Raw genomic sequence first — 21,997 nt, forward strand, 5'->3', positions numbered from 1 at the left:
ACACTTTTTGGTATCAGTGATTATTTGGGTGCTATCATGGATTTGATTAGCAGATTGCATGGTGTTGTCTTTTCTTGTTCCAGGAGCTTATCCGATGTTGGTATTACTTTTTATACACCGGTGTTGGGCTTTGTTCATATATCCAGTCGACCATACTTGCTGGAATGTGCTGATGATCTTTCATATTTGGCAGTGTGTACAGATGATTCCCAGGATCATATTAGCATTGATGACATCCAGGAGGATGTAGTGGGCAATTTTGAAGACTTAGTTTCCTTGGGTACAAAGGAGTTGGACAGTAGTGCTACAGTTTTTGATACTCCGTTTGTTGATGTGAGCTTTGGAGTTGATTCATAGGATATGGATGGTAATACTCTAGAGACTAGTAACTTTGAGGATACTCCTTTAGACAGTGCATCAGAGGAGGTTTGTAGGAGATAGTCTAGCCAGTGCCATCATGTGTCTAATTAGTTGAGAGTTAGTGAGCGAGACATTGCTATCACTTGCTAGCATTTTGATGATGCTCGTCAGTTGTTAGCCATTTATGGATGGGGTTCTCCTACTAGTGATAAGCAGGGAGGTAGTTATCTTTCCTTGACAGAGTTCCACTCTTTATGGAAGGCTATCCAGATTCTAAGATAGGATTATATGTAGTTGGTAGCCGATAGAGATTATCTTATGGAGTGAGACAGTACAACATACAATGCATTATTGGCCAAGGAAGATGAGGTGAGTGAGCTTACTCAGCAGCTTGAGGTGACTTCTGAGATTCTTGAGAGTACACAGTTGGCTTTCAAGGAGTCACTGTTTCATTTGGCTAAGGTGACCATGGAGTTAGAGCAACTACAGTCTTTACTAGATTCTATATAGTCACAAGCTATGGTGTCTGGTGATCCAAGGATGTCCATGGTTGAGATTTTCAAAGATAGTGGAGATGGGGATGCATCCATCCTTGATACTAACATTAGCATATCAGGTTCATCCCCACTAGAGTTAGGTTCAGTTGAGTTGGGTGCTATAGCAGATTATTGTGGTATGCCTGACATGGTGGTGACCTCTAGTACTAATGGCACAGAGACTAGAGATGTTGTATCAAAGACCATGTGTGATGTTGGTGAGCTATCAGTTGGCATGGTTCCTGTTAGTAATACTACTCCCTTGCTGATGTCTTCAGAGGTAGTAGTCAGTTCTAACTTGGTTAGTGATTGATTGCAGTTAGTTACATCTAGATTGTAGTCTGAGCCACTAACTGAGATTGGCGCATTCTATCGGCATTACATTGTGAGGTATGCTCATCAATTTACCTTTGATGACCATGTTGATGAGATGATGATACATAGATGTACTTTGGTTCCTAGTGCTTATCATCAGTTATGGGATAGTTTGGCACCTCAGGATGAGATTCATGATGGGCATGACATGGTGATAGGTTCTACAATTTACAGCTTGATAATACATGACTTAGAGCAAGAGTTTTGGAGTGATGCTTCAGCGAGTGTTGTTATTGATTCTACTCCTTTGGCTATGACATCTCTTGACTTAGCTGGTGATCAATCACAGTGGGTTGTATCACTTGTTCATGGTGAGCTATTGACTGAGGTTGTTTTTCTTTATCAACATTATATTACAAGGTATGTGCATCAGTTAGTATTTGATCCTTGTGTTGAGGAGTTGATGGCAGACAAATTTGGTTTGGGTTCCATTTCTTACTATTTATCTTGTGATGGCTTTTCACCATTAGGGGTGCATGGAAGTTATGGTTATGAGATAGTGGCCAATGATCTACAGAGTTGTGTTGACTACAAGAGTTGTATAGTGTGTGGATTCTCCATACTTGGAACAATTTCATTCAGGAGCATTCACCATTGTTGCAGAATTGGATTGTACATTTCGTATAGGCCAGTGGGATGCATTGATGGTATTTACTATGTTGGTAGTTTGATTTGTCCACTTTACTTGGGTTTTGATGTTCTAAGAGTTTGTGTCTCATGGGTTTTTGACTGTGGAAGTTGTGACTTTGGAGTTTGGTTGAGCAGTAATTGTCAGTTTGATTATGGATTCCTCTTGGTTATATTGCAGAGGATATTGTAGGAGCCTGTGTTAATTGACAATAGTATAGTTCATGACTACATTTGGGATCCAGGTGGATTGATTGGTTTATTGTTCAACCATTTCTTGAGGACAAGAAATATTTGGAAGGGGAGGACTTGTCATGTCCCCTTTTCAAATAATTAAAAATAATAATCTTTTCTAAGGCAGGCAGGCCCAAAAAGGTGAAGTTTCAGAAAAAGGGGATAATATTTGGAAGCGAATGGACTAATAAATGAAAATTATTATTAAAATATATTTTATTAACCCCTCTTGGATGTGATTTAGGGTTATGCCCTCTTTTAAGGAGTTTGGAGGCATTTTGGGTTGATTCCAAAACTTGATTTTTGCTCATTTCTTTGTTATTCTTCAAAGGCTGCAAAACCTATGAAGAAGGAGACCCAAGAACAGGAGTTTGCATATTTCTAGGAAGGCTAAGGATGGGAGTTTGAAGCCATTCCATGTGCATGCTCATGCAGAGTTTGCCTTTGTGCTGAACAATGCAAATTTGTGATTTTTCGGGTGTGTTTTTTGTAAGAGTTTGGTGTTTTCGGTTGAGTATTTCATATCAGTTTGGGTTTCTACTGTATTTCAGACTTTTAGATGTTAAAATAGAGCTGAATATATGTATTTGGTCATGATTATACTTCTGTGATAGATTATTAGTGTTTTTGTGGTGTTTTCGAGCTATTCTATGTTATTTTCGAGAGCCCAATGAGCATTGTTTTTATCCTCTGTTTGGGAGCTGTTGTGTAAATGTTATACATATCTGAAAATTTCATTTTGTAGGCTATTATGCTGCTGAAATTTCTATAAAAATGTCCACTTTCAGATTTACTAATAATATGTGAAGCTGTGAAGTTTTTGGCACTATTCCAGCATACCCAATTTGGGGTTTATTGAGAAATTGGTGGATCTTTGAAAGATTGGTTGTTTGATTTTAAAGATCTGATTAGAGGCTTGAATATCATATAAAATCAGAAAAGGGACATTTCAACCTAAATGTCTTTGTCTTGCCTATAGTTGTACTTTGTTTAATCATTAGTAATTGTTGTTGCATTGATTCAACAATGTGTTGAACAAAAATTATATCTTACATCTACCTTCTCAACTGACTAACCTTGAAAATGGATATTATAAATCATTTCAAGAACATTAGCCCCCACTTCCTTGTTACTATCCAATCCTAGACAAAATGATAATAAAGATATAGTATTCTGAACCCATGGCACAAAAATATCATACTGATAAGGAGGCTTATGGTCTATGTCCAATGTAACACTAGTAGAGGACTCGTAGTTTATTAAACCTTTAATAAATGAATCTTGAAAAACTCTTTCCATCTTGTCATAAGCCTATGCTAGTTTATCCAAGTCAATGTACTCATTAAAGCTTTCTAGTTTAAACCCTAGCCCTAGGTCTAACAGAGTGAAAAATTTACTCTTAGTTATGGATAAAATCTCCTTTTGAGTGTTTTGGTTTACAATTGCCTTTCTATTTTCATCAGAATTCTGAGTGCATAGCATTACAATTTCAAGACAAGGGAATACTTTGAGTATATTGAGGTTTGCTAATCCGGTAACTAGAGCAACTAGTTTATTTGTATGTGCACGAATATTTTTGTTATATTTGTAATAATGTCTCCCTTTCAGTGGATCTTTCCACTTATTAAACAATGAATGTCTACTTCTCGTGATTCTTAAATCTCCATGGATAATAGGATCAAAAATATCATGACATTCATCAGTGAAACCTGGGGTTTGTAGCACTTGCCTAAGTTCTATAATGTGTTTCTTTTCTTTTGTGCTTGCACTCATACAAGAGGTTTTTGACCTTTTCTTGCCCATGCATGCTACTAGTTATTACACAAAACTCTTCTTCAAGCCCTATTTAAAATAATTGTAGATTGTAAACCTAAGACAATTAAAATCAAGATTTCTATTGTTACAAATTGCAACAAAAAAAGTTTTAAAAAAATTAAATACCCATAATTGAGATTGGATAATTGGTGTTGTCGTCTAATACTCAAGTTTCACTCTTTTACTCTTCAGAACACAAAATGGAATTCTACCAATCTTTGAAAATTTGAGATTTGAAAACCCTATCATATCGGACTTGACCTGGAGAACTTTCAACTTCATACTCTAAAAACATACAGGGTTAATAGTTAAAAAGAAAGTATTAAGTAATTAATGGTTTTAGGTACTTTACTAATAGTATGTATAATGTACATGTAAACGACATAAAGAGTTGTAAGAAATGATAATGTTGAGCAAGGAACAAGAAACACTCCAATTAAGTTAAGTGTGAAACAATGTTACCATAAGATAAGCAACTCCAAGAGCATACACCAAGATGGTTCAACAATGGAGACAATGATTTATAAGGGGAAAGCAAATAAAACCCCTTGTGAGTATTATGAATGAAGGAAAATGCCTAGAGAAGAGAGAGAGAGAGTGTTGGAGCAAAAGTAGCTCAATACAATAACATCAAGTGCTAAGAGAGTGTTGTTGTGAAGAAAGAAGGAGGAGCATCTCTTATATAGAGATGAGAGAGGAGTTGCATTTGTATCTCCCATTTCTATGAATTCCACATTCATAATAGGTGTGTGCAAAGTGTCACAATGCTCTTAAGGAGGATAAACTAAATAAAGAAATAAACAAGAGTTGTCCTTACATGTGGAATAAAGGACAAACAATGACATGTCCTCCACATGTGTACAAGTGGACAAACTACATGTAGGGACCTTTGGAATATCCAAATTAAAATATATATCCAAGGAAAGATTAACCTTTCTAACACCTCCCCTTAATCTTTACTTGGGGAGTTTACTTCAACGGGTTGTAAACCCAAATTGTTACAATGGAACTGAAATCTCTCTTTAGAAAGTGGTTTGGTTAAAATATCAGCCACTTGATCTTCTCCTTTACAATAAAGAAGAATAATTTGATTGTCTTCAACTTGTTCTCGAATGAAGTGATGTTGAAGTGAAATTTGTTTGGTGCGTGCATGATAAACTAGATTCTTTGCCAAGGCAATAGCACTTTGATTGTCACAATGTATAGGTGTAGGTGATTGTTGAGGTAGACCCAAATCGTCAAGAAGTCTTCGAATCCACAAAGCTTCCTTAGCTGCATTGGTACAACCTTTGTATTCAGCTTCAGTTGAGCATAGGGAAATAGAGTGTTCTTTTTTGCTTTTCCAAGAAATTGGACCTGAACCAACAAAGAAAAAATAATCACAAGTGGATTTCCCATCATTGGGATCTCCACCTAGATCGAAATCAGTATAGCCATGTAAAATAAATTCAGAGTTTGCATCATAAAATAATCCCATATTAATAGTTCCTTTAATGTACCTTAAGATGCGTTTAGCAACTTTAAAATGAGTTTGTTGAGGTTTAGACATAAATCGAGAAACTAAACCAACACTATAAGCAATATCAGGTCTAGTAAGAGTTAAATAATTTAAACTTCCTACCAATTGTCTATACAAAGTTTCATCAACAAAAGGAGTATTTATATCATTCATTAATTTAGTTCCTAATTCACATGGAATTGAAACATGGTTAGATTCATTCATCTTAAATTTTTCTAAAAGATCATAAGCATACTTTCTTTGAGAAACAAAGATACCTTTAGGAGTTTGAAAAATTTGCATACCTAAGAAATAATGTAAGATACCTAAATCTGTCATTTGAAATTTCTATTTAAGTTGGAATTTGATATCAGAAATCAAAGCGTCTGAACTAGAAGTGAGTATTAGATCATCTACATAAACAATAACAATGATAATAGCATCGTTAGTATGTTTAATATACAAATTAGGATCATTTTTACTTCTAGTAAAACCTTGAGAAATAAAGAAAGAATTAATTTTAGAATACCATTCTCTAGGTGATTGTTTAAGACCATAAATAGATTTGTTCAATTTGCAAACTAGATTTTCACTACCTTTCTTAACAAATCTAGGAGGTTGAGCCATATAGATTTCCTCAAGTAAATCACCATTTAAGAAGGCACTTTTAACATCCATTTGATGAATGGGCCAATTCATTTTAGATGTTAAAGCAAGAACTAATTTGATAGCAGGCATTTTAGCAACAGGAGCAAAAGTTTCATTATAGTCTAATCCTTCAATTTGGGAAAAACCTCTAGCAACTAGTCTAGCCTTAAATTTACTAATTTCATTATTAGTATTCAATTTTGTTTTGTATAACCATTTACATGAAACTAGATTCTTGCCAGGAGGTAATTTGACTAAGTCCCAAGTTTGATTAGCAAGTAAAGAATCATATTCCTCTTGCATGGCTTTCTGCCAATGAGGTTGAGAGTTAGCTTGATCAAAAGACTTAGGATCGTTAGAATTCATAATAGTAGTCATCAAAGCATAGTTACAATAATTAATCCTTCTATGTTTAATTCCACCAGATTTAGAAATATAATCATCAACTTCATTGATAAGGTTTTGAGCCCATTTAGGTTTACGTTTAGTTGTAATAGAATTATCACTAGAGGAAGAATCATTAGTAATAAAAGTATCATTAGTATCTACTTGAGTATCATGAGATGTAGGAGCAGAAATAATCAGTGGTACTTGATTTGAAGGATTAAGAGAAAGAGTAGGGTTAAGAGAAGGAGGTTGGTCCTCCACCAGCACAATTTTAGTGCCACTGAATTCTTCATCATGTGTAGTAGAGCAATCATGAACTCCATTTTCTGCAATACAAACATTTCTAGCAACTTGAACTTTGTTAGTAGTGGAATCATAAACATGATAACCCTTAGTGTTTTCATCATAGCCAACAAATATATAAGGAGATGAATTAGCATCTAATTTATGCCTTTTCTGTTTAGGCGTATGAACATAAGAAATAGAACCAAATATCCGTAAATGATGTAAATTCGGTTTCCTACCAGACCAAGCCTCTTCTGGAGTGATAGCCTTGAGAGCTTTGGTAGGAGTCCGATTAAGAATATAAGTTGCACAAAACATGGCTTCAGCCCAAAATTTATAATGCAGATTCTTAGCATGCAACATGCTTCTAGCCATTTCAACAATGGTCTGATGCTTTCTTTCTGCCACACCATTTTGTTGTGGTGTATAAGGAATAGTAAGCTCGTGCTTAATTCCACATGATTTCAAATAAGAATGAAAAGCATTATTCACATATTCCTTCCCATTATCATTTCTAAGAATTTTAAGTTTATAACCAGATTGCCTTTCAACATATAACTGAAATTCAATAAATATATCAAGAACTTGATCCTTGCTATGCAAAAAATAGATCCAAGTTCGTCTAGAAAAATCATCAACAAAGGTAAGTGCATACCGAGAACCTTGGATGGAGGTATTCTCCATTGGGCCCAAAAGATCACTATGGAAAAGATGCAACTTATGAGTTGCTCGCCATGATTTTCCACTTGGAAAGGGCTCCCTATGCATCTTACCACTCATACAACCTGTACAGGCAATCTTGGAAGGAATAATGTGAGGCAAGCCATCAACCATATTATACTTTTGCATGAAAGTAATATAATCGGAATTTAAATGACCAAGTCGTTCATGCCATATATTGAAATCAATAGAAGTATGTAAAGAATATCGTGAACTAGCAAATTCATGGAATTTAAACAAATTGTCATTATCCATTTTAGCATGAGCAATCACTTTGAGAGTTTGAGGATCTATGATATGACATGTATCTTTGTAGAATTCCACTTTATAGTTCTGACATAACTGTGAAACAGAAAGCAGATTAGTTTTCAAGTCAGGTACATATAAAACATCATGCAATTTACCATTAGGAATAGTAACATCACCTAGTCCTTCAACTTTACAAGTCTGATTATTAGCTAACTGAATAGGAATGTTAGCAATATCAGGTTGTAAAGAATCAAAAATTTCTTTATGAGAAGTGACATGTTGTGATGCACCACTATCAACAATCCATTCTAAAGGTCTACAAAGATTAAAGCTACAAGTAAAAGCATGACGAGGATTAGAACTAGTCGAATTACCTTTTTTATGGTTTGAGGTTTGATGATTGTTACTATGATTCATAAGTTTTTTATCATTTTTCTTTTTAAAATAGTTATGGACAAGATGACCATCTTTGCCACAATAAGAACAATGAGGTTTGGAATTGGAATGATTCCTTTGATTATTAGTATTACGAGTATTATTAGGATGATTGGTATTATTATTATATTTGGCATGAAATTTATTGTTGGAGTTATTTGAATTAGAATTAGATTGTTTGTAATTATTATTATTGGAACGAAAATTATTAGTTGAATTTCTAGACACAAATGTATGTTTAGTTGATTTGAGTGTACCAAACTGAATTAGCTTAGCTTCTTCCTGTCTTAATAAAGTTTGAAAAATAACATAAGTTAACTGAGAAGTTAAAGTAGGAATAGCAAGCTGTGCATGAATATTAGTTATAAATTGTTGAAACTGTCTAGGAAGATATTTTTTAAGAATAAGATGAATTAAACGAATGTCCTCTAATTGAATACCTAAATCCATAATTTGACTTTTAAGAGAATCAAATTTTAAGAGGAATTCATCCATACTTTTAAAATCTGCATACCTGAGATCTTCGAGTTGATCTTGCAATTGTATTTTGCGGTATTCATCACCACTGTCATACTTGGTTTTCAAGATGGACCATGCATCATGAGCTTTAGAACAGTGAGCAATTAAGACATATAAATCTGGAATAATGGAAATACCAATTAACCCTAAAGCTTCTTCGTTTTTAGCTTTCCAAGTATCTTTCTCGTCTTGAGTAGCCGCTGAACCAGGTTCAAGAGAAGGGTTAGTGGCTATTTCGAAGAGATGTTTAAAACGAAAAATAAATGAAATATGAGTTTTCCAAGAATGATAATTAGAATAATTAAGTTTGATTTCGGGAATTAATGTTGACATGATTAAGAAAAAAAATTGTTCTTTATTTTTTGAAAAAAAATTCCTTAATTTGAAAATCAGATTAATTGAAAAAAAAAAAATTGTTAAATGAGAAAAAAAAAATTAATTTTATTAATTGAAAAAAAATTTGGTGTTTTTCTTTTTTTTATATAAAAGATTAAGAATATATTTTGTTTTTTTTTTAATTAATATTTTTATTTGTTTTTAAAAAAAAATAAAGAAGAAAAAAAATGTGATAAAAAAGCGTTATAAAAGTTTTGTTTTAATAAATAAAACAAGAGTTTTTTTTTTTAAAAGGTTGGGCGGAGATATGTATGAGGAGCGGAGCGTTGGCGGCGACTGTCGCGTGGCCAGAGGGCAGAGTTGGATGGTCAATGGAGGTCGGTGGAAAAAAAAGCGGGGTTTCGAGAATTTAAAAAATGCGAAGTGGATAAGGATGCGGGCTCTGCCCGCGCAGGCGACAATTGCCGTGGCCTGGACGCGGGCCGCGCCAAGAAGCGGTGGAAGGGGGTTTATGGTGCGTGTGGCCGTGAATAGGGCGTGATGGGAGAATTGCAGGTCTCGCAATGTCGGCGGCGTTGCAAACTGGTGGTGCGCGGCGGTGCGCAGCGGCGCAACCAAGAACATGCGGTGTCACGCGGCAGCACGGGGGCGCTGCTAGCTCGCGGCAGTGGCGCGCGGCGGTGCAGACGGCTTGCAGCAGCACGCTGGTGTCGCGCGGGTGGCGTGCGGGTGGCGCGTCCGCCCAAATTTAAATGCAAGATTTTTATTTTTTTATTTTTATAAAAAGATGCAATGATAATAGAGAAATGATAATATATAAAAAAATGTTTGCTTTGAAACAACAGAGTTATTTGATTTATAAGGATGAAAATCCTATAAAAAGATGTATGTTGTATGCTTGAAATTTTCAAGAGCATACAAAGAAATATAGAAGAATATAAAAATAAAATAAAAAATTTAAAGAGTAGGAAAAATTTTGTTTAAAATGAGTATAAAAATTAGAGAGTTATTTAAAACTTTACTAATGTAATACTTTTTTTTGTTTTGGCGGCATGCCGTCGAAAACAAGAAAAAAAATTGAAATTTACCAAAAAAACCCTTTGGCGGCAAGCCTTCCAAAGAGGGTTAGTAAAAAAAATATGAAGCTTTACAAGAAAACCCTTTGGCAGCAAGCCTTCCAAAGTGGGTTAGTAAAAAATATGAAACCTGCATACACAAGATTTGTTAAAAAGAGCTAAAATCACAACACAAACTTCTTCTCTCAATAACGTCTCCAAATAAGGTGTGCTCCAATGAATGGCAACCTTCACCACAAAACTTAAAACAAGGATTAGATAACCAAGCTCTGATACCATGTAAGAAATGATAATGTTGAGCAAGGAACGAGAAACACTCCAAGTAAGTTAAGTGTGAAACAATGTTACCATAAGATAAGCAACTCCAAGAGCATACACCAAGATGGTTCAACAATCGAGACAAGGATTTATAAGGGGAAAGCAAAGAAAACCCCTTGTGAGTATTATGAATGAAGGCAAATGCCTAGAGAAGAGAGCGAGAGAGTGTTGGAGCAAAAGTAGCTCAATAAAATAATATCAAGTGCTAAGAGAGTGTTGTTGTGAAGAAAGAAGGAGGAGCATCTCTTATATAGAGATGAGAGAGGAGTTGCATTTGTAACTCCCATTTCTATGAATGTCACATTCATAATAGGTGTGTGCAAAGTGTCACAATCCTCTTAAGGAGGATAAACTAAATAAAGAAATAAACAAGAGTTGTCCTTACATGTGGAATAAAGGACAAACAATGACATGTCCTCCACATGTGTACAAGTGGACAAACTACATGTAGGGACCCTTGGAATATCCCAATTAAAATATATATCCAAGGAAAGATTAACCTTTCTAACAAGAGTCAAGACTCAATAATTTAGTAATGTACATAACAATAATAAAAAAAGTAAAAAATTATTACATTGATATACATTTGAATAATTTTTTTTATTTTAAATAAATTAATTAATAAAAATATAACTTAATTATTGATGATTCGATATGATTTTTGGGTGAATTTGTGGAGTGATATCGTTGTTGTCAAGAGTCATCTGGAATCGTGACATGTGTCATTCGTGACACTTGTCAAGGAGATGTCCCACAATTTCGGATGAATCTAGCCACTTGGGAAAGCATTCTCCAAATTGCCCCAAAATTCATCTTGGGCCATCGATCTTTCTTTTAGTCAATGGTCGAGATTTCAAATTTTGAGTAGAATCTTGCAGTACACGTGTCTCAATTTTGGGTTAATTTAATTATTTATATAAAATATTTTTTAAATATAAAAAATATAATTGATAATAATTATTATACTAGTTATAATATAATATAAATAAAGGATTTTATTTTCTATTATAGAAATGATTTTCTTTTCTATCATAAACTTTTTATTGTAAATATGATATGAAAAATTCAATGAAGATATATTAAATTTTATAAAATAAAATTGGTGCAAGATATGAAACAAGTGCCACTAGTACTTGCCTTTAGTTTTTATATAAATCTAATTTAAATTTAATAAATTTATTATAATATATAAAATATTTTAATTAATAAAAATGTAATATAATTATATTTTTCTATAATGATGTTAATTTAAATTTAAATTTAAATTTTATTCATAAATATATTATATAATCATTGATATATATGTTCTATTACATATATATCATATGGTTATAATTATATTATATTATATTATAAATAATTATATTATATGTTCTATTATATAATAAATAATTAATAATAATAATAAATCTTAAATGACTATATAATATAAGTAATATTATTTTAATTGAATGACAAAAAATATATTATAATTTATATAAAAATTACATTATTAAAAATATAAAATATAAACCAATGCACTGACATTCAAAAAATAAAAATATTAATGTTAATGAATCACATTGAAAATGAAATATTTAGCTCTTAACCCTAAGCGTAGTACCTACCGGCAAATACTAATAATTATTAATAAATTATAATGACAATACTTTAATTTAAATAAAATAAATAAAATAAAATAAATATAATTACAAATGTTATATTATTATTCATATTTATTATTTAGTTTTAAAAAAAAAATGTATTATAGTTTAGTTATCTATAAATTATTAACATATATTGATAATTCTGATAATGTTTACAAACATAATTATTAATAATATTAACTGAGTCTTCGAATTGGCAGTGACGGGATACGTGTCATGATTTTGGATGAATCTAGGCACATGGGAAAGCATTTCCCAAATCAGCCCAAAATTTATCTCAAGCTGTTGATCCTTCTTTATGCAACGATTAGGATTTCAAGTAGAATCTTCAAGTACACGTGTCCCGATTTACGGTAGAAATAGACTTTATCTTCAATCTTTTAAAATTTGACCCAAAATTAAGCTACGGTCATCGAAAATAATTTTCAATTTACATAGGATATTTATTAATATAGAGAAAAATAAAAGAAATTGTTATTAATTATTATTATTTTATTTTTAAGCTTGAGCAATGAGCATGCCAAAATCATGATGTTAATTTAATTATTTATATAAAATATTATATATATAATATAATTTAAAATAATTATTATAATAGTTTTAATATATATATAAATAAAAGATTTTCTTTTCTATTATAGAAATGATTTTCTTTTCTATCATAAGCTTTTTATTGTAAAGATGATATGAAAAATTCAATGAAGATATATTAAATTTTATAACATTAAATTGGTGCAAGATATCATAAAATAATTAGAATTTAAAAATATAATTGAAAATGCTATATTTTCTTCATATGTATTATTTAGTTTCAAAATTAAAATAGAATATAGTTAAAATATCTATAAATTATTAAAATTTAATATATATTAAAAATTGTGATAATTGTTTATAAACTGTTCTTCATCATTTAAAAGATTTCATAATGAAAAAAAAGTTAGGAATAGGTGACAAGATAGGTATGAAATAAAAATTTGACACATAAATTATAAAAATTATATTTAACTTTGTTGAGGTTATAATCTATTAATCTTTAGTTTTCTTTGAAGCTCCATTTGTTTTAACCAATCAAATTAAAGAAAAATAGTTAATTATTAACAGTTAACTATTTTTAACAAAGTCATAGACTAACAATAACATTTCAACAGTGCATTGAAAATCAAGATGCCAAAAAAAAACTTACAAAGTTGTAGACTAACAAGAACAATGATTTGAGAAGCCAAGAACTATTGTTTTCATTGATAATATTTTTTTTTTTTGATGAATAGTTACCTTTTCTATTAATAAAATATATTTAGTTTACAATTCACAAAAAAGGGGTCAAGGGATAAAAGATCACCCTGTGAAAGAGTTCAATTGGCCAAAGCTGGACAAAATACATAGTCACAATTGGAACAAAAAACTATTCATCAAAAAAAAAAAAGGCAACCTCAGGCTGCCAAAGCAGTGTCAGTTGAGGGTAGTAGATCATCTTTATCTTGGAAACCCTAATCATCATTAGGATTGGGGGGTGGGCTAGGAATATTCCAACCATTGTCACTAGCAATAGCAATAGTGGTAGCCTTTGCATCTTAACCTCTGGCCACAGAGGAGAAATCACTAGGTCTAGGCAAGACCACTTCCTTGAGTGCCCAAGATGGGAACAAGGAGGAGGAGCTGAGGACCAACCAGAACCACCACGGGGTGGGGAAGCTGAGTGGCACCTCCATCCACAATCACCACCATTGGGAGAGTGGTGGCAAGAAGCTTGGGAGCATAGGGTGTGTGAGTGACAACTAAAGGAGTGGCACTAAGGATGACGGCCGCGGGGTGTCGAGGTCTCTGTTAAGGCATTTGGAGGAACTTTGGCGACAGTACAACGGGCATTGCCCTAGTGATTGAGCAACTCTTGTAGGTGAGCAACTTCAAGTGCAACTTTATTAATTTTCACTTATATCTGCATAATTACATTATTATAAATGCATGCCTTAGTATACATAGCAATGTTAACATCCAAAAAATTATGTGTGAAAAGAACAACATTCCTATCTTTTCACAGAGAAAATAGGATCTCTAGCCTAAAGTTATGCCAAATCTGGGTGAACTTCCAAGGAAACTTGGGAGAGTCACCTAGTAAAATCATATGCCTAGGAGAAAAGCTTGGGTTTGAATGGCTTGAAGAAATCATGAATCTAGAGCCAATAATTCTGAGCATGCTTGCATAACCAAAAAAGATGCAAGAAAGACTCTGGTTGTCCATAAAAGGGGCATCTAGGGTTAGGAACCCCAATGTGTTTGAGCTGAGGCCCTAGGGGAAGACCTTGGAAGTCCAAGCACCAAGAAAAATGCACAATCTTGGGTTCAGTTATAGCATTCCATATGGTGTCAAAGCATTTTCTCCATTGAGAAAGGGAAGATTGCAAATGCCATCTATGGTATAGCATATCCACCATGGGAAGATGAGGTAAAAACCATCTGTAGCCCAAACTTGGCTTGTAATTAGGAAAAGGAGTGGTAGGAAACCACCTCCAATCAAGCCACCAAGGGAAAACAAACTAAATCCCCACTTTATGAACTAAGTGAATAGGGATGGAAGAAAGTAGAAGGTAAAAAGTTTTTCGGTCTAAATGGACAAGGTGGTACTATACTTGCATATCTTCCCAGGTCCTAAAATTTATGGTGACTCATGAAAAGAGGTCCTTTGGAGTTCTAATACCACATTTGAAAAAATGTAGAGCACTAGCCCCTTGAGTCTTGGTGAGGGGAGTACCCTGAATGGAAAATAGGGCAGAGCACCATATGTTATGTTGATTCAAGGAGAGGCCATTATGGAATTCATCTCTAGCCCATCGAAGCTAGGGCTTAATAGCCTCCAAGGCTTTCTAGATGCTCTTGATGACAAAGGAGCCCTAAATGACCATGTGCTCATGTATAATGAGAAGGGTTTGGAAACTAGTCTGCTTCCAAGAAAGCTTGTTGATAAGGAAGCTAAAAGAAATGTAGTGCCAAACTAGAATCTTCCAAGCTTCATCTCCTGAGAGAGCCTTAATAATCTATTTTGTACAGAAAGCAAGCCAAGACCACTAGACTCTCTTGGGAGACAAAAAAAGTCCCAGGCCACTCTGTAAAAGCCATGGTGATCAAAACCAAAGGCCTAGAGAAAATCCCTAAGCAATCTTTCTAGCTTCATGTAAGAGGCTTTGGATCGAGCCTAGCAGGATAAGTAATAAACATGAGTGGCCACAACAATCTTAGAGAAAATCTAAAATTTTCTCATGAGGGAAAGAAGCTTTATGATCTAGTAGTCAAGATTTTTGCTAATCTTAGCCAACACAACATTCCAAAGTTCCATAGGCAATGCCTGAAATGTAAACAGAATGCCAAGAAAGTGGAAGATTTCTCCATGAGCAACCCAATTCCGCTCAAACTAGCTAAGCTAAGGTGGAGCTAGCAGAAAGGACTGGTAGAAGCAAAGTTTTTTATGCCATTGAATGGTAGAACTAGAAGCTTGAAAAAAGGTGTCCATTGACTAATTGGGAGGATGATTCAGATGAGGAAATGCCACAAACTAGTCCTAATGACATAGCATGTGCAAGTAAATAACCAAAACCTTTTGTAGCAAGGACATAAAGGGTAGGAGCTAGCAGACAACCATGTTTGATGGAATGAAAAAGACCAAAAGCCTCTGATTGTGAATTGTTGATGGCAATGCAAGCATTAGCATCCCCAAAGAGCATCTCCATGGACTGGAGCAAGTTGGGGCCAAAACCCAAAGCCTAGAGCATAGCTAAGATTAAGGGCCATTCAATGCAATCATAGGATTTAGCAAAATCTATCTTTAAAAAGATGGCCTTTTGATTGGACTTGCGAACCCATTCCATTCCCTCCCAAATAGAAATGATGTTGTCAAGAATATATTTGGACTTGATGAATCTAGTTTTCTTAGTTCGCACAATTAAGGGCAACATGTGTCTAATTTTTAGAGAGAGAGCCTTGGCAATGATCTTGTATGACACATTTAGAAGGGTAATGGGTCTCCAATTGCATATATCCTTTGGATCACCGGCTTTAGGTATGAATTTGATATATCCTTTGTTTATAATGGTTCTTTAGCTTTTAGAGTGATAGGCTTCAAGATAAACTTTGTGCAGGTAAGGACCTATAGGCTCCTAGAGGTGTTTGTAGAATTCATAAGGGAACCCATCACACCCAGGGGACTTGTCATCTACCATGGAGTAGACTACCTCTTTAAGGCCATAGAGAGAAAGAAGTTTCTCACATAAAGCACATTGCTTAGTTGCTAAATGGTTTGGAGTAACAGAAATACACTTTCTGAGAGCTACCTCTTGAGCAACTGAATTTCCATACAAAGCAAATATGTTCTCATAGTGATGAACAAATGCTTGCAGGATGGCAGGGAGACTAGAAAAAAAAAATCTTCCTTGTTTGATTTTTTTAATCCCAACATTGCTATGATGAGCACGAATAGCCTAAAAACGCTCCTTCAAGGCTTTGTCGCCAACCTCCAACTAGTCAAGACTGGCTTTGATTTGAGCTCCTCGTGTAGCATAATTCTTAGCAATTTTCTTGTCATGACAAAGCTTGGCAAGCTGAATTTGCAAGTCCACGTCAAAGGGATTGCGGGTGAGGGCCTAAAAGGCTTTTTTGAGGGCAAACATGCTGGCTTCATAGGACTATTTGTGGATGATAGCCAATTATCACCCATAAATGTGCAAGAACCAAGTAGTTCTGGTAATGGCATCATTCCACCATTGAATCCAACCCCTTTGAGAATGTGGGCATGGCTCCAAGTTCCAAACATGTAGGATGTGTGAAATGGTGGAAGCATGCATTAGCACATACATGTTGAGGAAGAACTAAGACTTGGCCACCTTTGGGATAGTTTTTTGTCAAGAAATGACAAAATAGATGGGGTAGTGGTCAGATAACATCACATTTGGTAGGGGGATGACAGATATATCTTGATTTATAGAAAAAAGAGAAAAAATATTGCACAATGATTATAGCATAATCAAGGCATTTTAATATGCGGTCAGAGCCAACTCAAAAGTTGGACCAAGTGTGCCAAACCCCACTATCCTAGCGGCAGTTGGTATTGGGATCAAAAAGCCCCAATTTATTATGCATGTAATACCAGGCTTGTCTTTCCCCAACTATCCAGTGAAAAGGTAGAATGTCATCTTAGTCAGAGGCCACTTCAACCATATTAAAGTCCCCACACATAACCCAAGTTGCTGGAGGCAAGTTGTCAGCTAGCCAGGCCCACATCTGGGATCTTTCAACAACATCATTGGAAGCATAAACATTAATGACTCCTAAAGAATGATTGTTAATATAAAGAAAAGCCAAATAATTCTATGTGTGGGGTCAGAACTATATGAAATAACAACAGAATGAAAGTGAGGTGATAAGAGAGTAACTACACCACCTCAGTCGGCTTTGTGTTGGGAAGAAAACATCACGCCATCCTGCCAAATTACATGGCATGTCGAAGCAACCATGAAACTAGAAATTTTAACTTCTTGCATATAGAGAAAATCTAAATTACCAAGTCTATGATGGACATCTTGAACATAGTACTTTCTAGGGAGGTCTATGAGACCTCACACATTCCATGATAGGAAGTTCATGAGAACTCTTCCATATCATCTTCATCCTCAAGAGAGGAGTAGCTATTCTACAAGAAGGTAGAAACATGGTTGAAGTCAAACAGAAAATCCTCTGGACTTACAGCTTGATATTTCACCTCTGGTATCTTTGCACATTCAAGAGGACTACAAGAATGCCATATTGCTGGTGGAGCTATGGAAGATGTAGCAAGAGGAGTTCACACCCTAGCCAAGGCATAAACCCTGGCGGCTGCCTTAATCCCCTACGAGCCAATAGGGTTTGAAACCTGAAAAACTCCAGAAGCAAGTCCTTTGTCTACCACTTGCATCCCTACTTTGGTGGGAGTTGACACTCCTATAGGGATAGGAGGAATTGCGGTGACCACAACTTAGAACTGCTATGGAGGCAAGGGATTCTAGGGAGGCTTTCCCTTATGCCCAATAGTAACCCATTCTTCTTTTTTCCCTTTAGCCTATTTGATAGGTGCCTCTTTAGGCATGGGCTTGACCCTAGGCATAGCTAGAGGGTAATCCTTTATCTTGTGTTCTACGGACTAGCACCTATAATAGGTGTTGGGGAGGTTCAAGTAAAGAGCCTTTTGAGAGAAAGTTTTGGTCCCAATCTAAATTTTCACAGAATCCTTGAGATCCTTGGAAAGATCCACCTCTACGTAAATGTCTCATTATGGGTAAGCATTGAAGAATTTCTCAGGCTCCTTGGTGACAACTTTGCCAAGGGATTTGGCAATGGACTCAATAAAAAGCCAGCAAGGTAGGGGTAGATCTGGGAACTTGACCCATATAGGAACCCTAAGCTTTTTATCATCTAAGACTATGAAGTCTTGTGACCATTTTTGAAAATCAAGCAAGGAAGAACACACAGACCATGGTCCATTATTAAAGACCGCGTTTGCCTATGAGGGGTTAGCAAAGTGAAATAAACAAAAACCTTTGGTAAAGTTTTGCACAACGTCAAGGAAGACTCCATGAGGAGTCCAGCTCTTGTTAACCCATTCTCATAGCATAGCTTCAAGGGGAGTCCTACCCACAAAATAACCTATTAAGAAGTATTGTTCTAACCAATCACATGCAACATCAAATTCTTGCAAAGGAAGGATAATGTGATAATTACGTTGTGAAAAACCTTCGAGAAAAACTTGCATGGACATTCGTTCTATGGAGGCACCATGGAAAACTGAAGTAGCACTGTGAAAACTAGAAACAACTGGTTCACCACTGGCTAGAGCCATTATATCCTAGCCTAAAAAATATCTCACAGTAAATGCGATGTGACTAGTGGAGCTAACAGAGGGAAAGTTTAGACGAAAAGCCATACACAAAAAACTGAAAGAGCACATGAAGCAAGAAACCCTATTAGAGCATGAACCCTCCACTCAACCAAACATCACTAATAATATTTTAGACTATACAATGTACATAATACTAATTCATAGCATAGATATTCAAAATAGCTGATTAAATCAGTTTGGTTTTACTATTTTGCAATTTACCAAAAAGGGCAAAAGCCGAATCCAAGAAAAAATTAAAACACAGATATCTTAAAAACATTTTTTTCCTTAAGGGCAATGGGTAATGAAACAATATTTAGAAATAGGGAATAGGGAACTAGGGAGGCTAGAAGCATGAGGGGGTAAGGGGCTGAGAGCTTGAAGCCTTTAATTAGAAAGGTCTTCAAGTCCATGCATGAGGAATCTATTGGAGAAGATGATGTTGCTGAACTCATCCAGCCATATGAAGTCAATCTCACTGACATTGACCAACAACAACCATTTATGTAGAAAATCCCTTCCAAGCTATTACCACTTTTGATGGTGAGTCAATTGTCATTTGTTCATGTCGAGCAAGAAAGAATACTTATGTATAATGCACCATATGCCTTCCTCCCAACACTTGTCTGCTACATCTGCAAAAGGGATGCCAATGCCTAGCCCTAGCACCTACTTGACCAATACAAAATTTTTGATATCATCTTCTAAAAAGATTTCCTTAAAAATGTTACAAAGAAGCATCAACATGTCTATTTGACTACCTCCAAGGTTGAGAAGAGATGTGAGGAAGTGGGAGGTAATGTCAGTGGACACACACTACCTCTTATCATTTATCAAGAATTCATGGCCGAGTACCATGAATATAGCATGGTAGATAAAAGGACGTCGAACATCTACCTTACAAACCATGGCAAGGACATCATTAGGAATCCTACCCAAAAAGGGCTTTTGTAGAGCCATTGTAGTACATTTTAGGCAAACTGGCATATCCATGACTAAGATTTAAGAAACTCTTCAAAGTGCAACTACAAACTGAATTCAGATTGAAGAATATGAGAAATGATAATGAAACGGGAATTAAACAGGCTATTTAATGATAGTTTCATTTAAGTCTTTGGATTTTTTGATCTTTCATATCTTATTTTTTCGTTTTCATATTAATTTTCAATTGTGTGAAACACCGAAATGTACTGGCATTAATGTTAGATAGTCGATAGTGCTTGACATTGAGTAATAATTTCCATGCAAACCTTTCCACATGTCTCAATTCTGGAGAATTATGTGTGACTCTAGGTCTTTTCAAGTGAGTGGCCCTGGGATGCATCTTCTATCATTGATCGCTAACTAATTAATGGTCAATAAAACTATTGTATTTACTATTAACAATACAAAAGTGATGGTAGCTGACTTGGTAATAGTGACACTAACATAACAATGTTACAAAATTATTAATAATAATACACCTAAGACAGTACACAAGTTGAAACTTGAAGTGACTACTTAGTAGTCAATACAGTCACTAGCCAATACATGTGCAAATTTTGCTTTCAGATTAAACAATTTTTCAGTTTACCACTGAAGATTAGCCAAGACCATTATTACTCATCTTTCTACAAAACAAGTAATTTGCCTCTGACATTATTAATTCATTTTTGGAAAGGGAAAAAAAAACCATCATTTATTTATTAATCAGCAAAGAAAAACATTAATTTTCCACATTTAAAATGATTTTTGCTAGGGCAAGAAAAAAATTGCCAACAAATAATATTTTATTTTCCTATATGGAACAAAAAAATTTCCCTCGACATTAAAATTTTCCTACCCACAAAATGTTGGAGTCACTAGCATTTTAGGATTTTTTTTGGTAGTGGTTTGTTAAAGTTATCACTGCTTGAGCCCAATCACCTCTATCTACATTTCTATCAGTAAAAGTTTTCTTCTACTAAGATAATTTGCACAACTTTGTTAGACTTCTCACTCCTATGTTTCAAAACAAATGTATAACTCTGCAAAAGCTCAACCCATTTTAAATGCCTTTGGTTCAATTTTTCTTAACTATTCAAATATTGCAAAGCTTGATGATCAATATACAAAATAAACTCCTTAGCAAGAAGATAGTGTCTCCACTTTTTCAATGCTTGAACTATAACATAAAATTCTTGATGATAAAAAAAATATTTTCCTTTTGCATCATTCAATTTCTCACTGAAATAAGCAACGGGTCTACCTTTTTGGCTCAAAATAGATCCTATTGCAATACCACTAGCATCATAGTCTACTTGAAACACCTTGTTAAAATCAGGAAGTGCTAAAATAGGCTACTTAGTAACTTTCTATTTCAATCAATTAAAACTTTTATCTACTCCTATAGTCCACTTAAACTCTTTTCTATCCCCTCTCATTGTTCTAGTCAAAGGTCCACAAATACTATTAAAACCTCTTATGAACGTTTTATAAAAACCACCTATCCATTAAAAGATCTTACCTCTGTCACACTCCTTGGAGTAGGCCATTCAAGGATAGCTTTCACTTTCTCTAGGTCCATTTTTAGACTTTCTTTTGATACTATGAATCCTGGTACACCAACTCCTTCTTTACAAAATTGTACTTCTTCAAGTTTATCATTCTTCCCTCAACTTATCAAACACCTTGTCAATATGAATCAAATGATCCTCCAATGTCTTAATAAAGATAAATATATAATCTAGGTAAACAATGATAAACTTACATAGAAACTCCTTTAGTACCTTATTCATGAGCCTCATGAAAGTTCTTGGTGCATTAGTTAGCCCAAAAGGCATGACTAACCACTCATACAGTCATTCTTTTATCTTAAAAGTAGTCTTCCACTCATCACCTTATCTGATACAAATTTGGTGGTACCCACTCTTCAGATCTATCTGCATGAAATACTCAGCTCCACTCAAATAGTTCATAATATCATCAATCCTTGGAAATGAAATCTATAATTGATTATGATCTTATTGATAGCATGAGAATCCATTCTACATTCTTCTTTTGTGCTAATACAGTTG

This window comes from Cupressus sempervirens, chromosome 3 (genome assembly GCF_028749045.1).
Source record: "Cupressus sempervirens isolate cs-2001-9-10 chromosome 3, ASM2874904v1, whole genome shotgun sequence".
Taxonomy (NCBI): Eukaryota; Viridiplantae; Streptophyta; class Pinopsida; order Cupressales; family Cupressaceae; genus Cupressus; species Cupressus sempervirens.